General features: G+C 51.0%; 1 protein-coding gene across 1 annotated transcript in view; it reads left to right on the top strand.

The window, feature by feature from the left end:
• Positions 1-548: 548 nt before the first annotated feature.
• Positions 549-8,512, top strand: part of TEKT3 (tektin 3) — an 80,656-nt gene continuing 72,692 nt past the window's right edge. Inside the window, exon 1 of the mRNA XM_075770728.1 lies at positions 549-932. The gene's annotated coding sequence lies outside the window, so the exon portion shown is untranslated. The remainder of the gene's footprint in view (positions 933-8,512) is intronic.

Here is an 8,512-nt window from a genome sequence, read left to right as displayed (position 1 = left end):
GCTGCCCCACCTTGAGCAGAGCTGCCCTGCTCCTTGCTTGGCTGCTGCATCCAGGTACTGGGGGCTGGGAGGTGTAAAAATGGGGGGGTGGGGGTGGGACTGGAAGGGGAAGGCAGGGGCAGGGAATGGGGAAGGAGAGGGGAAGGATGAGCTGAGGCTGGGGGGATTGGCAGCACAGGGACAGAGTGGGTATCAGGAGGGAAACCCAAGGACTGCCTGCAAACCCTGCCTGTGCCTGCTGTGCAGCTCCTGGCTTTGGGGTGGGTGACACTGGGCTTCAGCAAAGGAGTCCTAGGCTTTGTACCCTTAGTTTTTTGGTCAGGCAAAAGCAAATGTGTTGGGTAAGGGGGAGAGTTGTGGAAAAGTGGGTGCAACAGCATAGCTGGAGCTCAGCTGCCTTGTATGTGCACAGCACTGGCAGGATGGAGGCTTGAACCTGTAAAGTCTAATTCTGGTGTTTTCTTTAAAATGCATGACTTTGCAACCTGCCCAATACCGTTCAAAAGCAGTGAGCTCTGTGTGAAGTGTCTAATACCCAAAGCCACATACAAATCCTTTCAGTCAGGCTCACGCTGACTTCAGGGGCTCTCAGAGCGACCCGGAGCAGGATGGTGTGCGAGGCAGCAGAGCGGCTGGACTGTACCATCTCTATAGTAACACAGTGTTTGTTGGCAGGGGAGCAGCTTCCTGCAATCTGCTCCTGGCCTGGGTGTCCCTGAAAGGGAGGAAAAAAGGGAAGAAAAATGTTTTGGCCATTTGGCATCATGTGATACTATTATTTTTTGGGGTTTTTTTACCCCCCACTGTATATTCAGTGAGAAAAATGGATGCTTTTTTAAAAGAAATCCTGGACCCTTCAGAGCAGGAGACATTTGACTACTTGACACGGATGGAAACACCTTCTGTCAACACCGTCAGGAGCCCACGCACAGGTAAGGGCTGGGGTGCCCTGTGCCAGGGTGATGGGCAGCGTTAAAGTGGACAAAGCTGGAGGGTGCCTGCCGTGTGCACCTCCAGGATGGGCATTTCCCTCTGCTGGTTTCCTGCAAGAACTTTGGGGTTTCTCATTTATGAGCTTAAACATCCACTGGGCTGAAACTTAAAAATGACTGCAGAAATATTAGTGAAGCTGTGGCTGGCCAAGCCGAGAAGGTCCTGTGCTGGGAAGTGGTGGCTACGTCGTGCTGAATTTGAGCCTTTAATGTGATGTTTGAACTCGGTTAGTTCTGCTCTGGGGTCAGCGGTCGCGGTGTCCGTCCCCCAGGCCTGGGAGAAACTTTGAATTCACGCTGACCCTCTGCAGCTGACAGCCCAGCCCGGAGCCACGTCCTTAGGGAGTGTGCGGGCAGCGTTCTGCCACGTCTGAACGCACCAGGGCTTTGTTACGGGCAGCTCAGCAGAAAACGGTGAGGCTCACTTGAGTTGCTTGTGGCAGGTCGCTCCCTCAGGTGTAAATTCCCTCCTCACTGATCCCCAGGAATTGAGTGTGATTAGTGGCTAATTACAGCCATTAGTGGCTCATTAGCGGCTGTTGAAGGCTTCACTGCCTGTGCAATGTCGGGGGGGCCGGGGGGGTGTGTGCCAGCAGGTACCAGAAATGATTTTCTGTGCAGCTTGGTGTGGTACGCGTAGCTTGAACGTGGGGATCGTGAACCTTCCTCCGCTCTAACCGGCCTCCGCAGAGGTGTAACAGCGTACCTGTGGGCGTGTAACACGCACGCTTGCCTGTAGGAAGCGAACAAGTTAAGTGGTGTTGGAGTCTATAGGATAATTCTCGGTGCTTTGCATTTCCCTGGATCTCCTCTACCTCCTCGCAGTTACGTGTTTACGTGTACCTGGTACGTCACTCCGGGCTCTTGGGGCTTTGCCCTGGGGTGGGAATGTGCCTTGGCGCAGGCCCTGCCTGCGTGTCGGGCTGTAGGTTTTACCGTGGAAGTAGAGGAGAGATGATGCTCGTGTGGCTGAGAGGGTGCCCGATGCCGCAGGTGACCCTTGCTGTGCCACAGCCTTGCAGTGTGAGCTGACAGATCTGCTCTCAGGACCTTCCTATAACGTTTTCTGCCATCGCTCTGGGTGGGGGTGATCTCCCACTGCGGGTGTGCAGCCCACATCTCTCGATGGAGATAGCGATTTTTTTTTTTGAACTAAAAAGCTAGGTGTTATTTGCTCTGCCTGCAGGCTAATGGGTATGTAATAGCTCTATAGCTGAACTCTCTCATTAATTCATGAATAGCCAAGGTATTTTTTGTATGGGTCTTTCAAAGTTTTAAAATTGTACAAAAAAAATCCTATGGAATAGCAGGGATAAATGGTGCTTATGTGGCCCAGGAATGTCACCATGGCATAGGACTTGGGAGTTGGCGTCATGCTGGTGTCTTGGTGAGGACAGCAAGCTCCTCTGTGCCACCTCGTCAAGTGGGAGCAGCAGTGTTTCTTCACGTGGATGGATACACTGAGGAAGACAAAAGGCTCAAGGAGCTGTAGTCAGCTCTTGGGCACCTGTTGGTGGCTTCTGTGGGCTGCAGGTGATGTGTGCTGTGCCGAGATCTCCCTGTGTCAGCTGGCAAGGCTTGTCACCTCTGGGACGCTGCTGTGGTCCTCGCACAGCCCTTGCAGCAGTCCAGGTCACCAGCGATGGTGCAGGAGGCCCCAGGGATGCTGAGCCTGCGCAGCTGTCACCGAGCTGGAGCCACTGCAACTGGCCTATCCGTGATCCCTGTCTGGTGGTTTGGGTGTCCCTACCTTGCTCCACTGGGCCCTGGGCTGTGAGAAACTTGCCATCCCAATGGGGCTCAATTGTTCTTCATCAGTACAGCTGTGGGACTTGACAAGCCCATGGGCTCCCCCAAGCTGGGACTTTGGGGTGGGGGGGCAGTTCAGGCTGTCCCAAAGCCAAACACCTTGCTGAGGTGCAGTCCAGCTCCAGACATCTCTGGATGGGTGGGACTGGCTCCCTGTTGAGCACTTGCTTCCCCTAGTTCCTCCAGCCCTGTTCATGCATCAGCCTGCAGATGTTTCTGGTGCCTCCCAGGTGGAAGGGTTGTAACAGCCCTGTCTGCTGGGCTCAGGCTGCGGATTGCAGAAAAGCTGCTGTGAGGAAGGGATGCTCTTCATGGCTCTGCTCGATTGTACTTGGTGAGGTTGAGCTGCTCTGCAGCCCCGCTTTAAGGGCGGGGATCACAGCTGCTCCACATGTAGCTTTTATTTTCTAGACTGCCTTTGTCCCAAGGGATGAGGTGTGTTTTGTGGGAAGCTGGTTTTTTACTCAGCCCCACCAAGTTTTGCTGGGCTCACTGGCGAGCAGCGTTGAAGACAAATGGCATGTGCTGTATGGGGGCAGACAGGCAGATGTATATGTTGTGCACTTGGAGCCCTGCCCAGGGGAACATGGAAAGCAGATGTTTGATCAGTGACCTGCTGGATAAGCCATGGGCCCTCGCTTCCTCCTGCGCCTCTGTGGTCTGGCTTGGACAGAGCTGCAGTTACAAACTCTGCAGAGGCTTGGTCGAGTTCAGCACAGCCCTGGCTGGTTTGGATGAAAGTGTCCATTTTAAAGTTTGTATAGCAGAAAAATGGATCCAAAAGTTGTGTTAAATAGGAATTGAAGCCTGATCAAGAAATTGAGATGCTCTGACTTCCTTTCTTTATTCTTAAGGTGGCCTGGAGGTTGCTCCAAGTTATCCTGGGGTGACCATGGGCCAGCTGGGGTGTTGGGTGCTCCTCTGATAGTCTGTCCTGCCCATCCAGACGCATCCCCTCTCACTCATTAGATACACTTGGGGCCAACATTGGCTATCTGGATTTAGGAGCTAGCCTCTAGTCCTTCTCCAGCCACCTAAAGCTGAGGGTTTGGGCCAAATCTTCAGATCCATTTGAACTTCAGACCCAAAGAAAGACCCAGATGGGTGAAACCCTTGGCTGGGCTCCACAAACTTCCCTGACTTCCCCTAGCAAAGGAGCAGGAGATATCTGACTTCTTTCCTTTGCATTGTCCTTTGCTCTGTCACCTAACACTTGTCTCTAGACTACAGTAACCGAGCAGTATCTCGCTCCGGACTACGATCAAACTCTGGACGGGGCTGGGCAGCAGTCTGGGCTGTCACGTCGCCCGGCTGTGCTGCCATGTTTCTGTGGTGGTGTGCAGTGCCTGCTGCTGCTGCCCCGAGCATCCCGGCTGTGCTTGTGCCGGGGCAAATAAGCAGCGCTGGCCCCAGCCTGTGGCTGCAGGGGCAGAGCGTTGGGCTTTTGGGGCTGGGCATGAATATAACAGGAGGAGGAGCTGGTAAAACTGGGCAAGGAAACTTTTTCCTCCCCAAAACATGAGGTGTAGAGATAGCAAGCGTGCTGGGACCTCGGGGGTGTTTACAGCCCAGCCGGGTTGGTGCTGGTGTGGGGCGGTGAGAGTCTGGGAGCTGGCTCTGAACACTGCTGCCTGTGTCCGCCTCGGCGGGTGTGACATTCCTCCCAGCTCCGCTCCTGGCTGCAGCTCGGATGTGGCGAAGGAACGGTTTGCTGCGGAATAGGGAGATGGCTGTGTGAGCCCACAGCTTTTCTGCAGCTTGAAGTTTCTTTGCTCCTAAAAAAAAAATAATTAAGGAATTAATTTTATTCTGTCTTGCCCATAGGCTCTGCTTTCTGTGAAACTTAGAGGGGTTTGATAACGCATGGCTGGAGAGAGGAGACAAAAAATTACTATAGGGGAGGCATGGTCAGCTTTGCTGAGAAGGAAAACTTCATAGTACTGGAATGATTTTAAAAATTTTTTTCTTTTGGAGTGAAGAACAGCACTATTGTGAAATACATGCTGGAGAGGATGTTTCGAGGGACTTGTGCCTTTCCTGCTCTAAGCCATATGTGTGGCTGGAACAGCTTCAGCCCTGGCTGACTTTCAGGGCGGATCAGGAAAACTAATTGGATCCAAATGCCCTGATTTGGCCCCTCTGAATATGGAGTATCTGAAGCCCAATGGGTGATCTGGGGAGCTAAGTGTTTCTTGTGGAGGGCTGAGTCCCACAGGTGATGGGCTGGACATGGCTGAGGGTGTCTGGAAGCCCAGCATCTTAGGGGGGCTTCACCTTTTGCTAAGGAAATGCCAAGCCAGGGTGTGTCATGGTTGGCAACACGCATCTCTGGATGCTTTTGGAAGTGGTGGTCTGTACTTTCATTTGAACCAGCTTTACGAGGTGAAACATCCCTTCCCCACCAGCCCAGGGAAAGGGCAGCCTTCTGGGGCACTTGCTATGGCAACTCCTTGGTTTTGTTTTTGGCTTCTACCCTCTTACTCTGCACCTCTGGGAAGACTGTTCTGATTCTCACTTTTGTTTTCTGTGAAATGGAGATAATGGCAGAAGCAAGCAGAGGGTGTTGTGAGGCTGAACAGAGCGTTGCAGAGGGCTGAGCTTCAGGGACAGCTACGCACAAATTCAAAGTAGTATTTTCTTGATCACAGCTTAGGAAAAAGAATGCCAAAGTGATAAATTTGGTGATCAGCACTCATATTTCTGAAGAAACTTTGTGTTACTTGTGTCCAGGCTTCTTTGGTGTTGGTTTCCCTTGAAAATTGTATCAAAAGCTTCCTTGCAGGAGTGCATGAGGAATGCGGGACACCTGGAGGCAAATACCTTGGGGATACTTGTAGAAAAGCAGAGCACAGTTTTAACTGTGGATGACTGATGTGAAGGCTTCAGCGTGAGAGGACGTGTGTGCTGCTGGGACCTCTGTCCTTGCTGAGCAGCTGCCTGGTGGCCCCTGTCACACCAGATGGGTCCAGGCTGAGTCCTGCTGATGGAGCAGCCTGTCTGCAGCAACTCATCTGCAGAAAAGGATTAACAGTTTCCCTGGCAGCTGCTGTAGAAATCACCACAAACCTCTTCAGATCATTTGGGATGTGCTCATTATATTTATTCTGTGCTGCTGGCCAGCTCTAGCAGTGCATCCTCCAAGTCTGTGTATGTCCAGGGAGTGTGTCAGCACCCTTAGCTCTGTCCCTGTCCTTCTCCTCAACTAGATTTTATCTCATGACCTTCAGACTTACATGGATAAAGGGGAAAAAAAGATTTGTTTCCATAGTGTTCGGGAAGTTGCTGCCATCTAGAAGGCACAAAACAACTGCTCTATAGCTACAGAACTGTGGAGAAGGTGTGCACCAACTGAATCGGTGTGACCTGGTTTGCAGAAGCCTGTGAAGGTTTCTTGGGATCAGGTATGTTCTTCGTCCTCATCTGAAGAAAAACCCTTGCCTAATCTCCAGCTTGTGGTTAAAAGCCAATGCTGAGTGATGTTGAATTAGTGAGCAACTGCCTAAAAGTTTGACCACGGTCACTAAAGTGATTGGGGGTTTGGTCATTGGCTTTGCAGAATGTGAAGATCAAGTGTGCTTTGGGTTTGTTCATGGGGATCAGTGTAAAGGATGGCCCTTGGAGATGGGCTTCAAGTGAGTCTTGGTCAAAGCCAGAACTGGTCTCTGTAGGAGAGCTGGGGATCCACTGATAACAGAAAGTCTGTATTTGTGGAAAATCAGATTTCCATAGCTTTGTGCATTGCTACCAAGCCAAAGGTAAGAAGCTCCAGCAGATCTTGTGTCCTGAGAAAGTATTTGGTTTGGTTTTTTCATGGCTTGTTTGTAGGACTTGGTGAGGGCTGCTTTCCCTTTTGCTGACATGTAGTCTAAAAGTGGGGAGAATTTCCTGTGCCGAGTGAAACTCTTGGCTGACAGAAAGCTATCCCAGATGGCAGATGTGGAAAGGGTCACAGGAGTGATGACATTAGTGCTCTGACTCTTTCCTTGTCAGAGCTGTTCACAGCTTCACTTTTAAAACTGACATCCCAGCTCTGGATCTCAAAGGAAAGGTTTAGATAGAGAAGGGCTGCTCAAACACAAAAGTCAGTTCTTTTGGGAGGGTCCTTCTGCGGTGCTCCTGTGACATTCTTGATGGACATATGAGCCTGTATTCTGCCTTTTAAGACAGATGAATTGTTCTGTGGTGCACAGCATCTATCAGCTCCATTCAGGCCAGGGGCTTGCTAACAAGTAGGAAGATGAAGTCATCAAGAGGCTGCTTCAAGTGACCTCAATCACTCAGGTCATTCCAGGAGGCTCTCAGACACAAAACTCACCATAACTCAGCAACCACAACTACTTGAGGGATTTTCTTTCCTGGACTTGTAAAACATTTATCCTCGTGTGCAGTCTGCTGCTCCGACAGAAGCACTGCAGACTGGGGGGGAGCTGTGGGGGGTGTATGGGGGAAACAAAAACAGAAGCAAGAGTCTGCTGCAGCTAAACCACTTCAAAAAGTATTTTGAGTAAATAAACGTGACAATCCATGCAGATAAACTAAGCAATCCATGTGTAAGAGGTCTCGCTGCTTATATGCATCGTCCCCTTCCTGAGTTATATTTGGTGGCAGGTCTGTGCAGGGTTTCCTTTTATGCCCTCGCCTTTGTTCTGCTCTTGTTTGTTGTTTAGGAGTGAGGGACCAGGAGCTCCATCTCGGGTTGCCCTGGGTTTCCTAAGGGCAGGCTGGGGGATGTTCTCTTCCCCTGAAAGATTAATTGTACAAAGCCGGTATTTCTGTTCTCAAGGCTCACTTGGCTGGATACTGAACATTCCTGCCTTGCATTTTTAGCGTGGCAGGCGGGTGTCACAGCCTTGCAGCATCTTCCTGCTAAAAACAGACACTATTTCAGCCCCTGGCTCACGTTGCACACCACAACCAGAACAGCCCATGGACACAAAGGCGCGTGCACACACCCTGCTCCTCCTGAACGGCATCTCCAGGGAATGTGGGGTGTGTTGTGGATGTGAGCTGGGCTTTCATAACATGCATGTTTATGGTAGTTGGGTGGTGAGATGAGCTTGTCCATCCACTCCTGCTCCATTTCAAAGGGTCAGGTTGATCGTGAAGGGCTGGGGTTTGCTACCCTGGGTCCGGAAAAGCCAAACCCAGGGCTTGGATGTTGCTGGAGCAAGGATTTTTGTGTACAAAGCAATCCTGCTGGCTTGGAGTTGTGGAGATATTTGGGCAATGACATGTTCTGTGGGTCTCCAGCTGGAGTGCAGTGCTGCTCAGTGGGAGGCAGTCTGGGGCCACGTGAAGCCCCAGCCAGCAGCAAAGGCACATTGTCGGGGCTCGCGTGAGCCAACGCAGCACCCCGCGGCCGGAGCGCCGTGCTCGAGGCATGGTGTCGCTTCTCAGGCTGGCAGAGCAGCCCAGCTGCTAATTGGTGGAGCTGGCTGGGAAATGTTTTCCTGTGTGAAGGAGAATATAATGATGAAATGAAAACAAACAGTGCAAACTTTTCCATTTTGAGAGATCACTTTAACTGAAAGGCAAAGTTTTTTCTGTTCTCTTGCCTCATCAAGTTTTTGATGCAAAGTGGATGTTTTCCAGTTGGAGTTTTTAATCTTGTCAAAAAGTCAACAACTCTGAAAAGCAGATTTATTCCAGCAAAATAGTTTCTAGCTGAAGCTTTTTCTTCCCAACTCACTTTCAGCCAACTCAACTCATTA

This window comes from Balearica regulorum, chromosome 18, assembly GCF_011004875.1.
Source record: "Balearica regulorum gibbericeps isolate bBalReg1 chromosome 18, bBalReg1.pri, whole genome shotgun sequence".
NCBI lineage: Eukaryota > Metazoa > Chordata > Aves > Gruiformes > Gruidae > Balearica > Balearica regulorum.
The sequence above is the reverse complement of the archived record's forward strand: the minus strand, read 5'-3'. Positions and strand labels throughout refer to the sequence as shown.